Genomic DNA, 23,126 nt, shown 5'->3' on the forward strand with positions numbered 1-23,126 from the left:
GGAGAGGAAGGACCCCGGCAGAGTCAGAGCTCGGCCGGCATTCAATAATAATGCGTTGTCATAACCACGCAGCTCTGGAGACACGGGCGGCTGTGCCCCCGGCCCAAAGGGTCTGCGCCACTGGGAACCCGTCATGTAACCCTCCTCGCCAGCCCAGCTGGGCGGACAACCAGCCAGCTCCTCGCTGCCCGCACGTGCGCCCGGAGCTCCTCTGTGAGCCGAGCCGACGAGCCCGGATGAGCCCTGGGCACATCTCCAGCCCCCTGCCCCACCTTGGGGCAGATTTTCTCCAAAGAGGCCCCCTTCCCGGAGAAAAAGTACCACCCCCCCACCCCACCCCCCCACCCCCGCCGCCCAGTTCTTGGCAGCAGATGGAGCCCAGTTCGTGGATTCCCAGCCCCGAGCTGTCGCCCTCACACTGGGAGCAGAGGTCAAGGTCCGAGGTCGAGGTCGGGCAGGAAGAGGAAGGTCCACAGCTGGGGCGGGGCAGGGAGGATGGGCTGAGGGAACGAGGGAGCTGGAGCCCAGGTCCTCGGTGGTGGGGCTGCCTGCCTCCCTCGGGGCCAGAAGTAGCCTGAAAGCTGTGGCAACAAGTGTCTGACAAAGGGCCCCCATGGGTACAGCCCCCACGACATCTCCCACGAGCACCCCCAAGGGCTGATCGGCAGGGGCCCCCAAGATCCCTGGGAAGCCCTGAGCACACCAGCACCAGCCCGGGAAGGGAGGCCCCCTCCCGGCAGGGGTCCTGGCCAGAGGGTGCTTGGCCAGACGTCTGCTGGTGAAGGCCAGGGGCTCTGGGGCCACGTCGAGGCCTCAGCAAACCAGCACCGTGACCTCGGGGCTGCCCCAGCTCCCTCGTCCGAAGGTGGGTCACGTCGCACCTGCTCTGCGTGCTGCTGGGAGAGCTGGGAGCTCCAGGTCCCGAGCACAGCCTGCTGCACGGTGACTGCTTTCGAAAGGCTCGTTGTGACCGTGGGCTGTAAGAAATGGGGCCACCCAGCGAGCTGTGACAGCGGCTGTCAGATCGCCTCGTAGACTAGATCAGAGCCTCCCCTACCCCTTGCTGCAGTCTTGGCTGGCAACAACCATTCATTCTTTGGTTTATTCAGAAGATGTTTATGGCGGCAAAGTCTGGCAGATGGGCCCCAGTGCTGCCCGGTTCTTGGAAGGGCCTTTGAGGGAGAGCCGACGGTGGGCGTAGCTGAGGTCCAGTCAGACGCCCACTGCCCTGGATGGTCATGAGCCCGTTGGCGGAGGAGGGGCCCGGGGGTGTCCTGGGCACGGGTCACCCAGGCTGGCCCTCCTCCACACCTGATGCCTCTGCAGACCAAGCTTCCGGGGCTGTCTTCCTGCGCCGCCCCAGCCCCCACCCACGCCGCCGCCTGGGCAGAGCCAGAGCCCTAGAGGCCGAGGCCGGGCTGTTGGCTGTGGCCTCCGGAGCAGGATTTCTGTCATTTCCCGTCCGGTCGCCTGACCACGCAGAGCAGCCCTGGGGCTTTCCCCAGAGGGGAAGCCCAGCCGGGAAGCCGCCCAGCCGGGACCGTGTGGCTGTGGGCGACTCCTGACCACTCCCTTCTCAGCTGCAGAGCTGTCTGGGTGCCTGGGAGCAGGGCTCCCTGAGTGGGCGCTGAGCCAGTGGTTCCCCAGAGGCCTGGGCCCCTGAGACAGCTCATCATCGCCCCGCCTCTGCGCTGGGAGCTGACGCGCTGGTGGCCAGTCCCCCGGGCCACCTTTCTTCTTGGGCGCCGTGGGGCTCGAGGGTCTGTGCTACCAAAGGACTTGGAAAAGCCCACAGAATGGGTAACGGCAGAGGCACGAGCCCATGCTGTCGGCTGAGACTTCCCTGCCCAGCTCCAGCCTCTGCCTCCCCCAGACTTGTGTCTGTGCGCCAGTCCCTTCTGCAGGCCCTCTGCAGGACCCATTGGGCCTGGGCAGGAGGACCCTAGGGAAGAAGCAGGCCATCTCTGAGTCTGGCCCAAGCGCCCCAAGGCCGAGAGGTCGCCCATGTCGATACAGCCCCTGTGGGGCTTCCAGCGGCCTCGCCGCACCCTGGGTTTGCACACACACCGGGGGGTTGAGATGAGCAAGAGGAGGCCGTGGCTCCTGAGGAGGCGTCCTGGCAGGTCACAGTGCAGGCCTCACACCTTTGCCAGGAAGTCCTTCTGCTCTCGGGCTGGGCCCAGTTTACCCGTCTGCCGGTTCAAGGACCTCGCAGAGCCCTCTGCGGTTCAATGGGCGGGCCTCTGACTTCCGACTTCCGCCTCTTCAGACCTCCAGGCCCTGGCCTTGAGCAGATGCAGCCCAGTTCCGCCCTCCGGGGCTCCCATGGGGATTTGAACCACCCTCCCCAGCTCCATCTGCTGCCGCGGCCCCCAGGTGCTCTCCAGAGAGGACGGAGACCCAGGGCGGGAGGCGGGGGCAGCCCCCTCCCCAGGAGGACTCACTGCCAGGCCTGTGCACGCAGACAGAGAGGTGGGGGGGCGCCGGTGGGGAGGCAGCTCCACGTGGAGGGGCCAGGGCCTGGGCCCAGGGCCGGGCCAGATGGCGGGGGCAGCCGAGGGAAGGGCTGCTTGCTCCCTCTCTCCCCACCCAGGGGCTCTGCGGGGCGGGGATTTCTTTCCACACAAAGACTTGGGAGAAACCTGATTCACAAGCAGACTTTTAATCTGGTGGAATCACAGTTGTTACATTGTAGAAACTTAGTAGCTGCAAAATTCTAGACTCTCCCATGCACAGCATCCCCGAAGTGAGTCATAAACTCTAGGTTTCTAAACTGTGCGGTCCAGCGCTGTAGCCACCGGCCACATGCGGTTATTGAGTCCTTGAAATGCGGCCGGCCCAAGCCGAGGTGAGCTCCATGGGTAAAGCACATAGTAGCTTTGGAAGACTTGACACAAGAGAAAGAATTTCAAATCATTAATAATTTCTTTGTATTAATTACATGTCAAAGTGATAAAATTTGGAGCATACGGGGTTAAATGTGATGTAGTTACTAAAATGAATCTACCTGTTTCTTTTTACCTTTAAAATTGGCTGTTAGAAAAATTTCCATTTTGCATGTTTCATTTTTGTTTTTTTTGTCTTTCTGCCTTTTCTGGGGCCACACTCCCACGGCATATGGAGGTTCCCAGGCCAGGGGTCGAATCGGAGCTGTAGCCGCCGGCCTACGCCACAGCCACAGCCACGCGGGATCCAAGCCACATCTGCAGCCTACACCACAGCTCCCGGCAACGCCGGACCCTTAACCCACTGAGCAAGGCCAGGGATCGTACCCTCAACCTCATGGTTCCTAGTCGGAGTCGTTAACCACTGCGCCACGACGGGAACTCCTGCATATTTCATTTCAGAATTGTAAAGAGACAGAATTTTACAATCAGATTTCCAGATCTCTACAGCACTAGCTGACCTAGACTCTTCGACGCTACGTCTCAGAGCCTGGAAGAGTTTGGGAAGAGTCCTGGTCCTGCTCCCACCCGGCGCGAGGACCCTCTACCCACCGTGACCAGCGCTGACCAGCCTCACCACGCACCCCTGCCCTCCCTGCCCCCGTGGCTTCCGGGTCCCGGAATGGTGGCAGTTGCCGGGTATCTCGTGGGGTCTGCTCCCTGCAGCCACGTCCACCCGCGTGGCTGGTCGCGAGCGCCTCTCCGGACAGATCTCCACCCTTCTCCCCACGGAAGCTGTGGAGGCGGCCTCCCCCGCCCCCAGGCCGCGGTCCCACAGGCTCCGGGGCCCCCCTCGACACCCGTTCCCCCTCGTCAGGTGCGCCTCAGGGAGCCCCAGCTCCGGGTGACCCGCTTGCTTCCCCGCCCCTCGGCAGAGCCGCTCCCGGGACCCCAGGGATGGGTGACGATGCCGGTCCTTCCGCCTCTCCCGGCTCGTGGCGGACCGTCCGTCTGTCAGGGTGACTGCCCGCCCCGCGGGGTCTCTCGGCGCTGCCTGCTCCCGGCTCCAGGAGGATGGGAGATGGGTGACGGCGGGGTGGGATGTGGGGGCACAGGAGGCAGGAGGCTGACTTACGTGCCTCAGATCTGCCCGAAAAGTGCCCTGTTCGGTGTGAAGAGACCGTGGGGAGGAGGAAGGAAGAGACTTTCTGCCCGGCAGAGTCAGGGGCTCCGAGGCAGCGCCGCCGCCGTTCCCAGGAGGAGGAGGAGAGGTCAGTCGGGGAGGGCGTCCTGGAGGAGGTGGGGCCGGAGGTGGGACTCGGGGCTGTGACGAGGCAGAGGCTAGGGCATCCCTGGCAGAAGGGGTGCTGGGTCCGGGGGAGTCAGAGGGTGCTGGGCTGTGCGGCTGGGTCGGCTGGCCGAGGGCAGCCTGGGAGTCAGCCTCTGGGGAGGGAGGGGTGCGTGTCCGGTAGAGAAGGGGGCCCCCAGTGAGCAACCGGGGAGACTGGGTAAAGTAACGTTAACGAGCATAGCTGTGCCAGGCGCGGTGCCGAGTGGCTTCCTGATCGTTCGTGGCATCTCCTCCTACCCCTGGGTGACATCATCCCGTTCTGCACATAAACACCTGAAGCCGAGTCGAGGGTCGGTGCGGGAGGGCTGACCTCGGAGCTGAAGCAGCGGCTGGAGGGCAGGCGCAGGGCGGAGAGCCTCGTCCCTGACGCCTGGCTCCACCGCAGGACAGGCCTAGCCCGGCGGGTCTGTGTGAAGAGGGGGCCTCGGAACGATAAGAACTTCCAGGCAGGCCTGTCGGAGCAGATGGCCCCGCCAAGGGCCTGGCCCCCAGGCCCGCTCCAGAGCCAGCTCCCCACCGGGGCCAGCACCGCCCGTTCCTCTGCGCACGCGGGCTCTCCTCCAGGCCCGGGAGTCGTGTCTAGACTCCACCTTGGGCGTCCTGGACCTCCGACGCCGCCTCCTTCTTAGCTTCTGCTGTGCCCACAGCGGGGCCGTGGCCAAGGGCCGCCGGCAGGGGGTCCCCAGGCTGCGCTCGCTGGACTCCAGCTGGCGACGGGCAGGGCCCCGTTCCTCTCTGGGCCGCAGCTTCTCCACTTCTGTAAGGAGGCAGATTAGTGCAGAGACGGTGAACTAAGATAGCAAGGGAGCCCGGGAGGAAAGAATGAGGGGAGTGTGTGTGTGCGTGTGTGTAGAGAGTGTGTGTGTAGAGTGTGTGTGCGCATGTGTGTAGAGGGTGTGTGCGAGTATGTGTAGCATGTGCACATGTGTGTAGGGTGTGCGCGCATGTGTAGAGCACGTGTGTAGAGTGTGCACGTGTGTGTAGAGAGTGTGTGTGTGCACGTGTGTGTAGAGAGTGTGTGCGTGCACGCGCGCATAGATTGTGGGCCCCCAGAAGAAACGGACGGCAGTCTCCAGACCAGGGGCCCTGGCCTGTCCTCCCCCCTTCGCTTGGTGGGGGCACGGGAACCCTGTGCCTCAGTTTCTTTAACTGGAAAGCCGGGGTTGTAATGCCCACTCTACCCCCCAGCAGTGGAGACAAGGAACTGGAATAACTGCTCTGGCCCCCCTTTGATGACTACAGTCTTTTGTTTCGAGTGGTGTTAAAAGGATATAGTAGAGTTCCCCTGTGGCTCAGCGGGTTAAGAACCCGCTTGGTGTCTATGAGGCTGCTGGGTTCGATCCCTGGCCTTGCCCAGTGGGTTAAGGATCTGGCGTTGCCACATGCTGCAGTGTAGGTTGCAGATGCGGCTTGGGTCTGGTGTTGCTGTGGCTGTGGTGTAGGACGGCAGCTGTAGCTCTGATTTGACCCCTAGCCTGGGAACCTCCATATGCTGCAGGTGCGGCCCTAAAAAGACAAAGAAAGAAAAAAGTATTTAGCCCCAAGCTCATGCAACACAATACCAAAAAAACAAACAACCCACTCAAAAAAATGGGCGAAAGACCTAACTAGGCTTTTCTCCAAAGACATGCAGGTGGCCAACAGGCACAGGAAAAGATGCCAGCATCGCTAATTATCAGAGAAATACAAACCAAAATCACAGCGAGGTGCCACCCCACACTGGACAGAACGGCCATCATCAGAGGCTGCGGATGGTAACGACCAGGGCGAGGCGGAGAAGAGGAACGTTCGTACCCTGTTCGGGGAGGCGTGAAGCGGCTCGGCCACTCCCGAAACCAGTACAGAGGTGCTGTAAAACCAAAATTAGAGCTACCGTCTTATCGATTAATCTTACTCCTGGGCCTCTATCTGGAAAACATGAAACTCTTCATTTGAGAAGATAACGCATCCCGTGTTCATAGCAGCACGATTTATAATGGCAAAGACATGGAAGCTCCCGAAGTGTTCGACAGCATGTGAATGAACAGAGAAGATGTGGTACAATATATGCAGTGGAATATTGCTCAGCCATGAAAAAGAATGATGTGATGCCATTTTCAGCAACATGGTGGACCTAGGAAAATGTACTTGCCAAAGTAAGTCAAACAGGGAAGGACAGGCATTACAGGACATCAGGTACATGCAGAATCTAAAAAAAGAATACAAATGAATCTATGTACAAAATAGAAGCAAACTCACGGATACAGAAAATGAATTTACGGCTTCCAAAGGGGGGAGAGAGGGAAGGCGGGGTAAACTAGGAGCGTGGGGTTAACAAATATCATTACACAGAAAATACAGAAGTAACAAAGATTTCCTGTGTAGCAGATATTACATATCTTGTAATAACCTATAGTGGAATATAATCTGAAAAAATATATGTAACCGAACCACTTTGCTGTAGCACTAAAATTGACACAATAGGAGTTCCCGTCATGGCGCAGTGGTTAACGAATCTGACCAGGAGCCATGAGGTTGCGGGTTTGACCCTGGCCTTGCTCAGCGGGTTAAGGATCCGGCGTTGCCGTGAGCTGTGGTGCAGGTTGCAGACACGGCTCGGATCCTGCGTGCTGTGGCTCTGGCGTAGGCCGGTGGCTACAGCTCCGATTCGACCCTTAGCCCGGGAACCTCCATATGCCGTGGAAGTGGCTCAAGAAAAGGCAAAAAGATGAAAAAATAAATAAATAAAATTGACACAATATTGGAAATCACTCTTCTTCAATTTAAAGGAAAGTGTTTGGCGTTCCCGTCGTGGCTCAGCCGTAACGAACCCGACTCGTATCCCTGAGGATGTGAGATGATCCCTGGCCTGCTCGGTGGTTAAGGATCCGGCGGTGCTGTGATCTGTGGTGTGGGTGGCACATGTGGCTGGGGATCTTCCATGTGCTGCAGGCACAGCTCTAAAAAGCAAAAAAAAAAAAAAGTATTTAACTCTTGCTGACCCGGTGAAGAAAACGGAAGCATAAGGAGGCTGCTGCAGGAGGAGCGGATGGGAGCTGGCCTGGGGTGAGGGCAAGGACAAGGCCTTGAGAGGTTTGGGAAGGGCCATCCCGCGTGGCCTCGGCTTCTGCCCCGGGCGCCTGGAGCCGGGCCCTGGGCCCTGGGCCCTGCCGCCTCCGAGCCCTTGGAGCCTGTCGTCTCATTCAGAGACCGCAAGTGCTGGGGAGTGTTTTTCTTCGGCTGGGTTATAATTGCTGCATCACAATGGACGCAGTAAAAAGGGAACTTAGCTGAGTTGCGTTTGTTCACGGAAGCCATTATCTTCTCTGCGTGAGGAGTCTCAGGATCCTTCATCCTCCAACCCGGTTCCCGGTTCTCGGGTCAAGTTGAACCCTCCTGGGACCTGGGAGGAGGCGGGCGGGGGGCGGACGTGGGTTGGGCTCCCTCGGCTCCTTCATTTCCTCCTCCTGAAAACGGAGATGAAAAGTCTCCCCTCTGAGAAGCAGGACGTCGTGTTGGGAGTTCCCACTGTGGGTCAGCATCCACGAGGACGCGAGTTCGATCCCTGGCCTCGCTCGGCGGGTTAAGGATCCAGCGTTGCCACGAGCTGTGGTGCAGGTGGCAGACGCGGCTCGGATCTGGCGTGGCTGCGGCTGTGGTGCCGGCGGGCGGCTGCAGCTCCGATTCGACCCCTAGCCTGGGAACCGCCACGTGCCGCGGGTGCGGCCCCGAAAAGACAAAACAAAAAACAAACAGAAAAGGGCAGGATGTCGTGGAGTCCACGGGAGTCGGGCGACGCCGCGGGAGGAGGATGCTGTGGAGGCCCAGGCGGACGCTGCCCGAGGAAGGGACGGGCCGCGGGTCCTTCCCTGCTCTGGCCCCAGAGGTGGGACTGCTCCGTGCACAGCCCCGGCGGGGCGGCGGGGAGGCCCCGGAACCCAGGCGTCTTGCGCGTTGCTGACTCGCAGCTCGGGGACTGCGGGTCGGCATGAACGGTGACGCGGGCTCTGCCTTTGCTGTGGGTGGACCGGCTTTGAAGCCTCTTCTGCCTCTGCCGCCGGGGCCCGGGGGGGCTGCGAGGGGCAGAGAGCGGGGAGCAGCCCCTGACCGAGGGACGCCTTGCCGCTCGCGGCCCCCGTTCCCCCCGCAGACAGCCTTTGGTTGTTTTCCGTCCATCTGGGGCGTGGGTAGCTTCCCATTTCACGGATGTTTCTCCTTCATTTGTGTAGCGGACGGCTGCGGGGAGCGAACAGACCCTGTCCTCGAACATGGGGTGTGTGTGTGAGAGTGAGTGTGTGTGCGTGAGAGGTGTGTGTGAGAGGCGCGTGTGTGAGTGTGAGAGTGTGTGTGAGAGGGGTGTGAGGGTGTGAGGCGTGTGTGTGTGTGTGTGTGTGCGTGAGAGGTGTGTGAGGGTGTGAGAGGTGTGTGTGTGAGGGTGAGAGGTGTGTGTGTGTGAGAGTGTGAGTGAGGCGTGTGTGCGTGTGTGCCTGAGAGAGGTGTGTGTGTGAGGGTTGTGTGAGAGAGGCGTGTGTGTGAGAGGGTGTGTGAGAAAGAGGTGCGTGTGTGTGTGTGTGTGAGAGGGAGAGAGAGGGTGTGTGTGTGAGAGGGTGTGAGTGTGTGTGAGAGAGAGGCATGTGTGTGTATGAGAGTGTGTGTGAGGGTGTGTGAGTGTATGTGTGTGACAGAGTGTGTGTGCATGAGAGTGTGAGGGTGTGTGTGTGTGAGAGAGGGAGAGGGGTGTGTGAGAGAGGGTATGTGTGAGAGGGTGTGTGTGAGAGGGTGTGTGTGTGTGAGAAAGAGGTGCGTGTGTGTGTTTGAGGGAGAGAGGGTGTGTGTGTGAGAGGGGTGTGTGTGAGGTGTGTGTGAGAGAGGGGTGTGTGTGAGAGTGTATATGTGTGACAGAGTGTGTGTGCGTGTGTGCGAGAGGGTGTGTGTGCGTGAGTGTGTGAGGGTGTGTGAGAGAGACGGTGTGTGTGTGACAGTGTGTGAGAGAGGGTGTGTGTGTGTGAGGGTGTGATAGTGTGTGTGAGAGGGGTGTGTGTGTGAGAGGGTGTGTGTGAGAGGGTGTGACAGTGTGTGTGTGAAAGAGAGAGGGTGTGTGTGACAGTGTGTGAGAGAGAGGGTGTGTGTGAGAGGGTGTGACAGTGTGTGTCTGAGAGGGGTGTGTGTGAGGTGTGTGTGAGAAAGGCGTGTGTGTGTGTGAGCGTGTGTGTGTGAGAGGGTGAGAGGCATGTGTGTGAGTATGAGAGGGTGTGTGTGTGAGGGTGTGTGTGTGTGTGACAGAGTGTGTGTGCGTGTGTGCGAGAGGGTGTGTGTGTGAGGGTGTGTGAGAGAGGCGTGTGTGTGAGGGTGTGTGTGTGTGTGAGAGACGGTGTGTGTGAGGGTGTGATAGTGTGTGTGAGAGAGGGGTGTGTGTGTGTGAGAGGGTGTGTGTGTAAGAGAGAGGGTGTGTGTGTGTGACAGTGTGAGAGAGAGGGTGTGTGTGAGAGGGTGTGAGAGTGTGTGTGAGAGGGAGGGTGTGTGTGTGTGACAGTGTGTGTGACAGTGTGTGTGTGAGAGGGAGGGGGAGAGAGGGAGGGGGAGAGAGGAGGCCGCCGCACCGGGAGGCCCGCGCCGTCGGTAATTACGGCAGCACCGTAATTACGGCAGCTTCTGCAAAGCCCGCGTCCGCTCGTGTGGTCTGACAGGGGCTATTTTCTGCCTCCGCTGAAGTTCAAACATGAAATCACATGTAGTTACACATTCTCGGAGTCACCTTTTACTTTTTTGGAGACGCGGGTGACATGGAACTTGGAGTCTCCGGCCGGTCCCACCACCGCCGTCCCGGGACATCCCTGGGGCGGGAGCGAGGCCCGGGCGGAGGCCGGCGCCGGAGCGGGGGGGCTTCCGGGAGGGGCTGCTGCCTGAGCGAGGCCTTCGAGCTGCACAGGAGGTCTCCAGGCAGGGCCGGGGTGGCCTTGGTGCCCTTGGCACCGGACCTGCCCTTCGCGATGGACGGAAAACCCGCTAGGACCCGGGCGTGGGGGTGGAGCCGGCAAGGGCGTCTGTCCGTCGGTCCGTCTGTCCGCGAGACCGCTGGCCGGGCGCCTCCCACGCCTTCGGATGCGGTCACCGGTTGGTCTCTGCCGGAGCCTTATCGTCCCTTGGCGACGGGGGCCACACCCCGTCTGTTGGACGCTGTCCCTCTGCTTCCCCTGCCCCGCAGGGTGGCGGGAGGAGGACCAGGAGAGGCGCTCGGCCGGTCAGACGAAGGGAGGAGCGACGCGCCAGGGACGGGCCCCTTGCGCGGGGGCGGCGGACAGTGTTCTCTGCTTTCCGAGCCCCTTCTGGGCTCACTGACCTGTCCAGTTAGCGGTACGTGCGGGCCCAGCGCCGTCCAGGGCTCTGGAGCCGCCTGTGGCCCAGACCCATGCGGGCCTGCCCACACCTGGCGTCCCGCTCCAGCAAGGCCACCACAGGTGCCCCGAGGACGAGGAGGAGGGACTGGGATGCCCCGGCCAGGCCGTGGTCCGGACCGGAACACAGAGAAGGCCCGGGGGGAGTTAAATTTAACCTGATGCCCAAAGGATGGAAATTAACCACTTAGCAGACACGTTGGTAGTGCTTATTCTGCGACAGACACCACTCTGAGTGTTTTCCGTGTTCGACGCTAATTCCCGCGACGGCCCCGTGACGTCCGGGCTGTTATCATCCCCCTTGAGAGCTGAGCACAGTCACACAGCTGGGAAACGGCAGAGCCGGCATCTAAACCTGGGCCGTCCACACGCCGAAGGAGCGCTTAGCCAGGCGATGGTGAGGCCGTGCAGCACAAGAGGAGCCTCGCCACACGGGGGGGTTTAGCCGGAGAGCAGTGGGAAGCCATTGGTGGTTTTAGGAAGAAGCGATGGGAGTTCCCGCTGTGGCTCAGTGGGTGAAGAATCTGACCAGCATCCGTTTCTGAAGATGTGGCTCCAGGCCCTGGCCTCGCCGAGAGGATTAAGGATCTGGCGTTGCCGTGGCTGTGGCGTAGGCCGGCGACTGCAGATCCGACTGGACCCCTAGCCTGGGACCCTCCATGTGCTGCGGGTGCCGCCTGAAGGAAGGAAGGAAGACACGGGCCTGAGGAGGTTGCACTGGAGGAGACAGAGCAGGAGGGAAGAGAGCAGCAGAGGCGGTTCACACGGGCCGGGATGGAGGCAGGGTGGGGGCTGGCCCTGGCCTGGCGCTGATGAGAGGAAGGGACGGGGCTGGGTTAGGGAAAAAACCCTGGAGTAAGAACCAGTGGAACTGGCTGATGGATGGGCCGTGGGGATAAGGGGCTGGCGGGAGGTGTCCAGACGGACACGTGGCTGGGATGAGATGAGAAGGGAAGAAGCAGGTTTGGGTGGAGGGGCACGACTTCAGCCTTTGACTCGTGAAGCTGGACAGAGGGGACCTCGGGGCAGCCAAGGAGCACGTCCTGTGGGCAGGGGGGAGGACGCTTGGGTTGAGCCGGGGGAGTTGCCAGCACAAAAACGGTCCCCAAAGCTCTGGGAGGTGTGTGGGGGGGGGGGCCGGGGATGAGGAGCAGGGCATTTCGCCAGCCTCCCGAGCCCTCGGCTTCGCCCAGACCCACAGAGGCCCTGGATCCTGGGTGGGGCCTGAGCCTCGCCCCTTCACAGGCTCTGAGGCCAGTGTGCCGGAGGCCCTGGGCCCAGCTTGGTGAACAGCAGCACTGAAGACCTGAAAAGCCCAGAAAGAGCTGGCACGGGTGGGGGGGCGGTCAGCCCCGCTCTCCCCGTCCCCCCGCCCCGGCTGCAGCCCGTCTGCGAGATGCTGGCTCTCGCTCCGCTTGGGCAGAGGGAGGCTCTGTGCCCCGACGGGCCTCCGCTGCCCTCCACCCTCGCCGCAGCCCCGGCCACCGCCTTCACCCGCCTAGCCCTTCTCACTCCACCTGGCCCTCCGCCGTGTCCCGTCCACCGGCCTGTCGCCGAAGGTTGCCCCTGCACTGCTCCTGACCCACCCTCCAGTTTTCCTGCTCCTTCCTTCCTTCCTGCTCCCTCCTCCCTCCCCTGCCCCACCCCCACCCCACCGTGCAACACCCGGCTTTTCCTGCACGCTTTGCTTTGCACGGCCCTTGACAGGTTGTTCCTTGTGCCAGGAGCGCCCACCTCCACACCCCATCCCCTCTGGGCCCTCCAGATCTTGCTCAGAGGCCGCCTGCCCTCAGGTTCCCTTGATCTGCCCCCTCTGGTTGTGGCCACAGCCCTCACCTGGGGCCTCCCGGCAGGCCCACAGCTCTCCCGGCCTCCCGACCACGTGCAGAGCTTCTCTGTACGGGCCGGGACCCTTCCTGAGCGTGAAGACCCGTGTCCCTTTCAACCCTGTGCTCGGTCACCACGTGCACGGTGCCTGGCACAGAGAAGATGCCCTCAGGACCTCGTGCGGATGAAAACGGCCTTCCAGGGCAGAGGCGAGCGCGATACGGTTGTAGGGGCTTCTGAAACCGGCCCAAGACCCAGACCAAAGTCCGTGATTTTAGATCGTGTGGTGGCGGTAGGTTTTTTTTTCCTTTTTAGGGCCACACCTGCGGTACATGGACGTTCTCAGGCTAGGATGTGACTCAGAGCTGCAGCTGCTGGCCACAGCCACAGCCATATCTGAGCTGCGTCTATGCCCGACACTGCAGCTCTCATAACAGTTCCTTAACCCACTGAGTGAGGCCAGGGATCAAACCCGCATCCTCATGGATACTAGTCAGGTTCTTTGTTTTTTTAGGGCCGCACCCACGGCATATGGAGGTTCCCAGGCTAGGGGTCCAATCGGAGCTGCAGCTGCCGGCCTACACCACAGCCACAGCCACGCAGGATCGGAGCCACGTCTGCAACCAACACCACAGCTCATGGCAACGCCGGCTCCTTAACCCACTGAGTGAGGCCAGGGATCAAATCCACGTCCTCATGGATACTAGTCGGGCTCATTACCACTGCGCCACCAGGGAACTCCCTGTGGTGGGTTCTTAAGCCGCTGAACCCTAACAGGAACCTCAAGGACTTTAGGTTGTGGCTCCCAGGAGCATGGATTATGCAGGAGACTTTGCTGATGGATGCCGATTTCCGGGCCAGGCCGGTGGCATCGGCTGGAGGATGTGCTAGGAAGTCAGAAGGAAGTTGAACACGGCCTGCAGGTTGGGCCTGTGGTCGCCACCCTCAGGCTTGGTCCTACTGACTGTCCTGGGAGCTCGCCGGGAGGTCAGGGCCTGGTCCAGGCCCAGCATCACACCTTGCTCGGGTCTCGGTATCTTTCCCGCTGAGGTGTGACCCCCTGCCCTCAGCACAGGGAGGCTGTGCTTTAGGGGAAGCGGGGCGAGTCTCTCTTACTCTCACGGGTCATGCTTGGCTTCTCTACCTCTCTTGGCTCTGCTTTGGTTGCTCGTGTATGTGTTTATATATATAACAGCCACACCTGCGGCACACGGAGGGTCCCAGGCTAGGGGTCGAAGCGAAGCTGTAGCTGCCGGCCTACGCCACAGCCACAGCAACCCAAGCTCCTTCACCCACTGCGTGAGGTCCGGGATCAAACCCGCATCCTCACAGAGACCCTCTTGCGTCCTCAACCTGCTGAACCACAGCAGGAACTCCTCACATGGATTTTTAAGCTTTGCTCCCACAGCGAGTTCCTCCTGAACCTCTGAAGGTCCTCAGTTTTACAAGCGTGCGGGCTTTGCCCCAGGCCCCCAGACTCAGGATCTCTAGGGGAAGAGCCTGGGGGACTTGCGAACTTAGCAAGCTCCTTTTGGCTCACTCACCAACCAGCGAACTCGGGATCCAGCCCCCCTTCACAGGCAGGCTCATGGACGGGAAAAGCCGGCCTTGGCACCGGCAGATGCGAGTGCAGGCTGGGGCGCTCAGCCGCTTCAGAGAACCACCTGGTCTTTCTAGGCCTCACTGTCTTCATCTGTTTAATGGGGATGAGCGGTGATCTTGCCTGATTTGCCGGGTCGGTGAGATGGGGGAAACAGCACTCGGGTGGGACACTGAGGCTCGTGGGAGAGGAGCTAGGCAGTGTCATCTGCCTGTCATGTGCCAGACGCTGGGGACTCAGCTGGGAACAACCTGTTGGGGGACATGACATTCTAGCCAACAAGGAAATCTGAAAGTGAGCCAGCCAATCACCATAAAGGAAATGAAGGGGTTTTCCAGGGTGAGGGCCGAGGGGTGCCAGGAAGGCCTGCTCAGGAGGGTCACCCCAGCGGAGTGCTGGGGAGCCGTCTGAGCAGGCCCTCGAGGCTTGTCCCAGGCCCAGGGGCAGCAGACAGCAGGCCCCCTCAGCCGGCCAGGGCGCTCCCAGGGCCCGCGGAGGAAGGGCGGCCGCGGGTCTTTGTCTCCCTCCGTCCCTCTGCAGCCCGTTCGACCCCCAGCGCTGTTCCCTCTTTGACCCCGGATAACTTGTTGGCTTCCCCCGGGCTTTGTTTCCCCGGGGTCACCGCCTCCGGGCCTGCCGGCAGCTGCTCCGGGCCCTCTTGGGTCCCGCATCGGACACCCCCTCCGGCCCCCGCCCCCTACCCGCTCCGAGCCTGGGGTCAAAGGCAGCCCGCGTCACGTGGTCGCCGAGCAGCACCGAATCGGCCGGGAGAGCCGAGGGAGAATCCGGGTGGAAGCCGAGAAACCCAGCCCGGAGAGCAGCGCCCGGTCCCGCCCCGGCCCCCGCCCCGGGGTGCTTGCCGCCCGCCCGCCCGCCTGCCGCCCGCCGCCCGGGCCTCCCGAGCCGATCTCCGGCCGGCACCCACGCTCCATCACGGGATCGAACCCTGCTCCCACCGCTGCGATTCGGGGAGGTAGGCGCAGGGGCCCGAGCGGCTAAGGGGAAACTGGCTGGGGGGCCCTCGCAGGGCGGGCTCGCCCCTCCGCGAGCCCTCCGGTCGTCGGGGCGACCCCCACCTCCTGCCGCGGGGTGGGGGTGGGGGGGGCTGCGCGCGGCCCCGGCGCCGTGCCGGGCGGGGACTGGGGGCTGGGCGCCGGGGCGGGGGCGGGGGCGGGGGCGGAGAGCGAGCGGGAGGCGGGGCGGCGGCGGCGGCGGCGGCGGCGGCGTGGAGCGGGGTGGGAGCGGCGGGAGGCGGCCGCGAAGGGGTTAACGCGGCCCGGGCCGGGGCCCCGCGGCGCACGCACGGCCGGGGGCGCGGGAGGCGGCGGCGGCGGCGGCGGCTCCTCCGGGGTGGTGCCCCGCCGGGGCAGGTAAGGAGCCGGGAGGCCGGGCCGGCCCGTCCCCTGTTGCCGCGCCGGGCGTGCAGGCCGCGCGGGGCCCGAGCCGCCGGCCGCGCAAGTTTGGTGCGGGCGGGCGCCGGGCGGGCGCCGGGCGGGGAGAGTCGGCCGGGCCGGGCCCCGCGCGGGGCGGGAGGACAAAGCGGGCGGGGGCCGCGGGGCCCGGGGTGCCGGGAGGGCAGCGCGGCAGCTGGAGGTCACGGATAATGTCACTCGCGAGGAATGCCCGCGCCCCCGCCCCCGCCCCCGCACAGGGCAAACTTTTGTCTGCGGCGGGAGGGGTGGAGGCCGGGCCGCGGCGGGCGGGGGCAGGCGGCCGGACCGGTTTGCTCGCGGCCGAGATTGGCCTGGTCGCTGGCGCCCCTCCTCCTCCCCCCCGGTCCTGCGGGCAGGAGAGCCCCGCTGGGTCGCGGCCCTGTGCCGCTCTGGGAGCGGGTGAGGAGGGGGCGGACGGGGCCGCCCGGGCCCCGGGGACGGGGGACCGGCCTCCGGGCTCTTGCGCACGTCCGAGCCTCCGGGTCGGGAGGAGCCGCGCGGCTCAGAAGCCGCATCACACTCGGTGCGGTGCCGCCTCGCCCAGAGCGTTTGGAGTCCCCGGGTCGGGGGTCAGGCTGACCTGGGTGTCTGTCACCTTGGGCTCCTTCCTTAGCGGCCCTTGCCTTAGTTTCCTCACCTGGAAAATGGGCACAATTGGAGGGTGCAATGAGAACCCGCGGTTACCTTGGTAAATGGTGGCCTGTTTGTATTCAACAAGTATTTGCTGCCCGTTTTCCCCGCGCCAGGCCCTGGGCTAATTGCTTGGCCTGCATTATCTCATTTAATTCTCCTGTGTTCTCTTAGCCGCCTCTTACAGAGGGGGCTGAGGCACGGAGCCTGAAGGCCCCGCGGGTGCAACATGGTGGAGCTTGGGTTGGAGCCTCCTCCCCCCAGCCCGAGTCCCTGCAGGGCTCTTTGAGGTCCTGCTGCCACAGGGCTCGTGGGGTCCTTTTCTGTGGGAATTAGGAAGCTCCAGCCCCTTCGCTTTACCCTCATCCCCAGGTGATGCTCCTTCGGCCAGGCGCTGGCGCGGGCCAAGGGGTTCTGCTCTGGCTCTCGTCTTAGGGGGCAGTGGAGCCTGGGCCTGGCACTCGTGACGCTCCAAGTTCTGTCGCTGGCCGTGTCCGTGGCAGGAATGCTCTTGTACTGCGAGTGGTGCAGGGAGGGGCCCCCTCTGGCTGGGGACAGCTGGTGGCTTTGTCAACAGGCCTCTCCCAGCACCCAGGGGACTGCAGAGCCTTTCAGCTCCATTCAGACCAGGTCACTGTCAGATCAGCAGGGGGCAGAGGCAGGGCCAGAAGCAGTCCTGGGCGGGGGTGACGAGAGACCTAAGGCCAAGGGGTTCACGTTCCAGGGCTCCTCTGGTGTGACTGGCGGCAGGGTGCTCATTGCAAAGCAGTGGCCGCTCCAGGTGCCCCAGCCCCAGGGGTTCTTGAGGACAGAGGGAAGGTGGACTTTGAGCCCGGGTTTTCGATGGCAGAATCCTCATGGGAGATGCATGAGTTCACGAGTTTCTGAGCCCAGGGCACACGGTAGGCCCTCGGGCAGGAGCCTGGGGGGGAGCCTGGGTGGCCCAGACTTTGACGCATCTTGGTGCCCTGCGCCGGCCCGGTCTTGGTCTTTTAGCGGAGGTGCCATCTCGGGACTGTGGATCAGGCTCTGGGGTGGAGGCCTTGAGTAATTTCTTAAAAAATGGGAAACAGATTGCCAGGTAGTAAATGACATTTTAAAAAATGGGTGCGAGTAGCGAGTGAAAGAAGTGTTTGGGGGAGAAGGCTTTGCGCTTGGGGGCTCCAGCTGCTCTGACGGCATCTGCAGGCTTTTCCTGGGCCCTGGGCTGACAGGTCCCTGCCAGTTTGTGGTGAACGAGAGTGGGAATCCCACTGCTTAGCTGGACCTTGACGGGACTCAGAAATGTGGGGGAAGGAGCGGAGGAGCCGAAAAGCTGAAGAGTCCTGAGGGGTGGTGTGTGGTCAGATCCCCTGCCCCCACCCTGTCTGTGACCAGAGCAGGGGACGCCAAGGCGAGGGAGGAGGAGCCAGCTAGAAGGCAGAGGTGCGCAGTGAGTCTCCCATCGCAAGGGGCAAGCGAAGAACAGTCGTCCAGTCACAAACTGGGGCTGCGGTTAAGAGGATGCAGTCCCAGGCTGGAGCCTGACCCGGGGGCCAGCTGAGAAACGCTGCGTGTGGGAGACTTCGACGTGGACTTGGTCTCAGCAGCGCAGAGCTCCGTCTGCCCTTGGCTTTGGACCTGCTTGGCCCGTCTTCCATTCTTTGGGGTAAACGCCAGGCCTGCAAGTCCCTAGAGACTGGGCAGACTCCTGCTGGCCTGAATTCGGTTTGGGGCATGGCTTGAGACATCTGGGCTGTTTGGAGGCCATGCACATTCTCTCCTTGAGACGGAACCTTGGGGTAATTTGTTAAATACGTGCGGAAAGTGTCCGCGGAGGCGGTGCTGGGGCGCGTGGAGTGGACGGAGGTCCTGCTTTCTGCCTGGAGGAGCTGCCGAGCTGCTGGCGGAGGGACGGCGAGGCTCAGGTGACGGCAGAGAGGCGGGTGGGACCCGTGCTGGATGGGCTTTGGATGGTCAGCGGAGGGAGAAGCTCTTCCGGCTACTACGGCGTCGGCAGGGCTTCCTGGGGAGGAGGCGGCGGTGAGGGTGCAGTCCGTGGGAACAGGGCCGGTGGGAGGTGAGACCGGGTCGGGAGCTTGCTGTGTCCTGCTCAGAAGTTTGGGTTTTGTTCTGTGGCTGGTGCGGAGGACAGAGGGTTGTAAGCAGCGCCTTGAGTCGGTGCCTACGGAGGAGCCGCGGAGCCGCGCGGCCACCCCCACTGCTCACGCCCAACCCCGTCCCGCCCCCAGATGGGCACGTGGAGCCGCTTCGAGAACTGCGTTGGCAGCCAGGGCCAGGCTGGCCCCGCTCACTTGGGCTGCTCCTCTCAGGGGTCCCTTGATCCAAGGTAGTGGCAAGACGGGCGGGGTTGCAACCAGCTCAGATGGGATGCTGATGGTGCCCCAGCAGAAGGCTGGTCCCGGAGCAGCTCAGGCCACAGGCCTCAGAGGGAAGGAGGGGGTGCAGGACCTGGTCCGTGCCTTGGCGAGGGGGTCGTCATCAGTGGTGTTCGGGGAAGGACCCTTAGGTGGCCGTGTTGCCGCTCTGTTCCCGGCAGGGCTATTGGTGGGCAGAGGGCATAGCCTCGTCCTGGGCGGCTCTCAACGGCAAAGGCCGCCCCGTGGGTGGCGTGGAAGCCAACAGGGGAGTAAGCTGTGTGCGAGGTATATGCAAAGAGGATGGAGTCAGAGAGCCCAGGATGGGGAGGCCGGCCCGGGGGCCCTCTTTCGGTTTCCTTTTCACCAGAGCACCTCAGCGTGCGGGCTGGTGCTCGGCCCACTTCCACTCCGTTTTCCGGGTAGTGTTTCGGAGCTGCCCCTTCCTGTGCGCCTGGGCGAGCCCCTCGGCACTGCTGGGTCGGCTGCCAAAGCCGGGCCGCCAGGGCCCGTGTTTCCACAGAGGACCAGCAGCCTGTGCCTTCCCTTTCCCGTCTGTGGAATGGGTCCATTCTCTCTCTCCTCCAACGTAAGGAAAGAAGGCTGAATCCTGCCTCTCGCTGAATCCGTGGAGTTGGCGGGAAGGGCTGGCAGGCTTGAAAGTGAGGGGTGAGAAGGACGGGGCAGGTGGGGTGTGGGGACCTGCTCTAACCCCTCATGGGAGGTTAAAGCAGGGTCTCCTGGCCTCAGGGGGTCTCCGCAAAGGCGCCTTCTCCTGCCTGGGGGGCTGTCGTAAAGCTCTGCCCAGCAGCTTCAGCTTGGAGGTGGGGAGCTTGGCGGGAGGGGTGGGTGTGGGTGTCTTGGACTCGGCAGCCTCCGGACTAAAGCTAGTCTGTGTCCCAAGGAGTCACAGAGGGGCCCAAGGCTCTTCTCTAGATGAGGGTTTGTGTGAGTTGCCTCCTGGCCTTTTTCATTCCTGCCTCTTTTATGTATTGATACAGATGCAACTAATATCATTTAAAATGCGCCTTGCAAACGAGGGCAGCTGAGGGGGGTGGCCTGCCGTGTGGCCCCAGGGACCCGCCTCTTCTCTCCCACGGTGAGGGTGCTGCCCCTCGCCCACCCGGAAATCCTGCCCAGCTCCGGTGTGACTGCTTCCTGATGCCGCAGAGCGGGCGCTGCCGACTCCCTGCTTCCCACCAGCGGAGCCTGGCGTCTGGGCCTCTGCGGGCTCCTTCGCACACCTGCTCTGAATCCTGCTTCCTCAGGGACCTGTCTCGTCTCCTTGGGGCTCCGTGCTCTGGAGGCAGTGGCTGTCGGGGGGCCATTTCTGTCCCCCTGGGGGTGGGCAGCATTGCGGAGTGGAGTTAGAAGTCCTGGGTTCGCACCTGACATCAAATCCCCTAAATTTCTCAGGGCGCGTTTTCCTCAGCTGCAAACTGAGGGTAGGGTTAGTCCTCTTTTGCTCAGAGACGGGGTGGCCCGACCCGACCCGACCCGTTGTAAGGGCCGGTCAGTAGGAGCTGGTCTGAGATCGCAGCGGTGTCGTGATTGTTGTCGGTACTTGGGAGCCGATCTGCCCTTCGAGACACAGAGGGAAGACTCTCTGGAGATTGAGTTTCTTTCTTTCTTTCTTTCTTTTTTCTTTTGTTTTTTTAGGGCCGCACCCATGGCATGTGGAGGTTCCCAGGCTAGGGGTCGAATCGGAGCTGCAGCCGCCAGCCTCCACCACAGCAACATGGGATCCAGGCCGCGTCTGCCGCCTGCATCACAGCTCACGGCAACGCCGCCGGATCCCGAACCCACTGAGCGAGGCCAGGGATTGAACCCACAACCTCATGGTTCCTAGTTGGGTTCGTTTCCACTGTGCCACGATGGGAACTCCGAGATTGAGTTTCTAAACTCGCTGTCTGAGGGCTTGAGGAGGCGTGTGCAGGTGAAACCGGGTCCCGGAGAGCGGGCGGTCCGCACGGGCTGTGGGAGCCGCCCGTCTCAGCCAGGAAGCCTGGCAGGATCTTCTCCCTCAGTCACACCTGTTTTTCCTCTTGCCTTCTTTCATCAAGCTAAGGTGCTGCCAGTTCTGTGGTCCCAGCCTCCTCCCTGGTGGCTGTGGGAAGTGGCGTCTAAAACCGGTGCTGGGAGTTCGCGTCGTGGCTCTGCACTCATGAAGCCGAGTAGCATCCATGAGGACGCAGGTTCGATCCCTGGCCTCACTCAGTGGCTTAAGGATTGGGCACTGCCGTGAGCTGTGGCGTCAGTCTGCCACCTGCTGCAGCTCTGATTAAACCCCTAGCCTGGGAACGTCTATGTGCCGCAGGTGCAGCCCTGAAAAGCAAATAGACAAATGAGTTAGTACTAAAAAAACTGGGGCCAGATGAGTTGGCCTGGCTAGCAGGCCCCACAGCTGCCCTCGAGACCCACGCCCTGGGCCCTGGGCGCTATGGGCTGCAGCCTGCCTGAGCCCCAGAATGGGGAGAAAGTGGTAGCCGGGAGAGGTGACCTGGGCCGATCTCAGAGCAGGTGACGGGGATGCAGGACAGAGAGGCTGGGAACAAGGCGCTGGAGCAGGGTGATCTGGGTCCAGCTCCTGTTCGTGGGCCGTTGGTGTCTGCATCTGGGCAGGGGCATGGTCATTGCCCCTGGCTCCCTGCATTCATATGTGGTGTGGGTAGGGGCTTAGTCCAGGCTCAGAGCCCCTCGGTCGGGGTTGGTGTCGTCACCCGGGGAGCTCCCTGTCATCCTCCCGACAGCGGGAGGAGGTGGGCACTGCCGTCACCCCTCCTTGCAGGTGCGGCAGCGAGGGCCCAGCAGGTGGATGGCTCGGCCTGGAGGGGTCCTGTGGCTCCTGGGGGCTGCTCTGGTCAGGGGGAGCTGACGTGTGAGGCGCCGGCCAGCGCCGAGTCTGGACGTGGAGCAGAGCCCTGGGGTCGGCCGGGTCGCCAGTGGTGGGGACTCGGCCTCGTTCACACCCGAGGTCTGGCTGCACCAGGCCTGGCGTGGCTTCTCCTCACCCCCGGGCTGGCCCGGGATCCGTCAGCCTGTCCGGACAGGTCCGGGTGGTGGTTCGCCGCAGGTGTGCGGTGCCTGCCTGGGCAGGGCCCGGGGCCGCGCAGCGAGTGTCATCGCGCGGACCGTCGCTCAGGCCATGCCTCTGCCGGGGTGCCCTCCTCCCGCTGCGTCTACCAGGGTGTCGGCTGACCCTGACTGGCCTGTCGCTTGTCACTGGTTCTCAAAGTCGGTCTCTGGCCTGGTAGCGACGGCATTGCCTGGGAACTTCCTAGAAATGCACATTCAGACCTACCCCAGACCTCCCGAATCAGAACCGGGGCTTGGGGAGGGCCGCCAGCAGTCTGTCTGAAGTTCTTCAGGCAGCTTTGACACATGTCAAAGTTCCAGAAACTCTTCTCTCTTTGGGCTCTTAAGCAGACACCCAGCAAATGCGGGGGTCCCAGTGGGGGCCCAGTGTCCTTCTGCCCTGTCTCCCAGGTGCCGCATCTGCTAACAGTTTGCCCTGCCCAGGAAACAAGCCTTTGCTGCAGGGCCAGGACCCAGCAGAACCACACGTGGGGGGGACAGGGGCCGGTGCGGGGCCCTCCAAGAAGGAAGGCCTGGGGGGGCTTGAAGGTGAGAGGCTGTGTCGGTGCCAGGGGCAGTTCCAGGAACGGGCCAGCTGGGGTCAGGGCAGAGCATGGCTCTTGCTTCAGAGGAGAGAGTGCTGGGCCGGGGTCCGCGTGTGCACGTGTGGAAACAGGGACCAGATGTGGCCCAGGAGGGCTCGGGGCCGTGGCTGTCCTCCGTCCCGTGCTTTTTAGCGTCTCCGTAGCTTTAAGGATGGCGGGGACGTAATTGCTGCCCACGCTGCGCAGAGCTCGCCGCGCCTGCCAGGCGCTTCCCTGTCATGGGGTCTGGGGTCATCGCCAAAGGAATCAGGTCAGGTTGGCACCGTGTCGGCCCCATTTTGCAGATGTGACCCTGAGGGCACGTCGCCACAGCTGCTGGATCTGGGAATGGTGTGGGGTGGCTGGGCACTCGATCTCGTTGGAGAAGGGGGGCGGGCGCTTATGTGGCGTGTTGGCGGCGTCCTCGGGCTCTGGAGCCGAGCGTGCTCTCACACGCGGGAATTGGGCTTTGCCGATGGGGGCGGGTGCGGAGGGGCTGGCCGGGTCCTTTGGGCTTGAGCCTCCAAGGTGGGGCCTCCCCTGCAGACGTGTGGATGCTGCTTGTCTTAGGGATGGGCCATTTGAGGCAGAAAGAGGCACAGCGCTGAGTCCAGGGCCCACAGCGAGGGCAAGAGAGAGGAAACCAGGGTTGCCCCGCTGCTAGCAGGAGGGTGGGAGTCGGGATCAGACCCGCTGTCCTTTCCTGCCGTGGTGTCCCCAGAAGCCCAGGCTTTCCTGCCACAGTGTAAGAACCCCTTTATTTCTCTAAGCGGAACAGAGGCCCCCGGCATGCTGGGATCGGGGCTAGACTCAGAGCGCCCTCTGTTCCGATCAGGGGAGGGTTTGTGTCGGGAAAACTGTCCCAGCCCCCCCCGCCCCCCGCAGACTGGAAAGCCCAGACCAAGGCCGGGGGCGGAGATGGGGGGGGGTGCCCAGGAGCTGGGCAGCCTCCAGGAGGAAGGGCACCAAGGAGCCCGGACCCCAGACGGAAACCACTCGCGTTTGCTGAG

The 23,126-nt window shown here is 62.8% G+C and overlaps 1 protein-coding gene across 3 annotated transcripts in view; it reads left to right on the plus strand.

Annotated features, from left to right (window-relative positions):
* The window catches only part of NDST1 (N-deacetylase and N-sulfotransferase 1), a 91,985-nt gene that overhangs the window by 13,991 nt on the left and 54,868 nt on the right, over positions 1 to 23,126 (plus strand). The window contains exon 1 of one of the 3 annotated variants that reach the window (XM_021085023.1): positions 14,406 to 15,010. The exons of 1 other annotated variant lie outside the window; for it this stretch is intronic. The gene's annotated coding sequence lies outside the window, so the exon portion shown is untranslated. Of the gene's footprint in view, positions 1 to 14,405; positions 15,011 to 15,312; positions 15,408 to 23,126 lie in introns of those variants that run through there. One more of the 3 variants, XM_021085024.1, reaches the window with a different exon arrangement.

The sequence above is a fragment of the Sus scrofa genome, chromosome 2 (assembly GCF_000003025.6).
Source record: "Sus scrofa isolate TJ Tabasco breed Duroc chromosome 2, Sscrofa11.1, whole genome shotgun sequence".
In the NCBI taxonomy this organism is placed as follows: Eukaryota; Metazoa; Chordata; class Mammalia; order Artiodactyla; family Suidae; genus Sus; species Sus scrofa.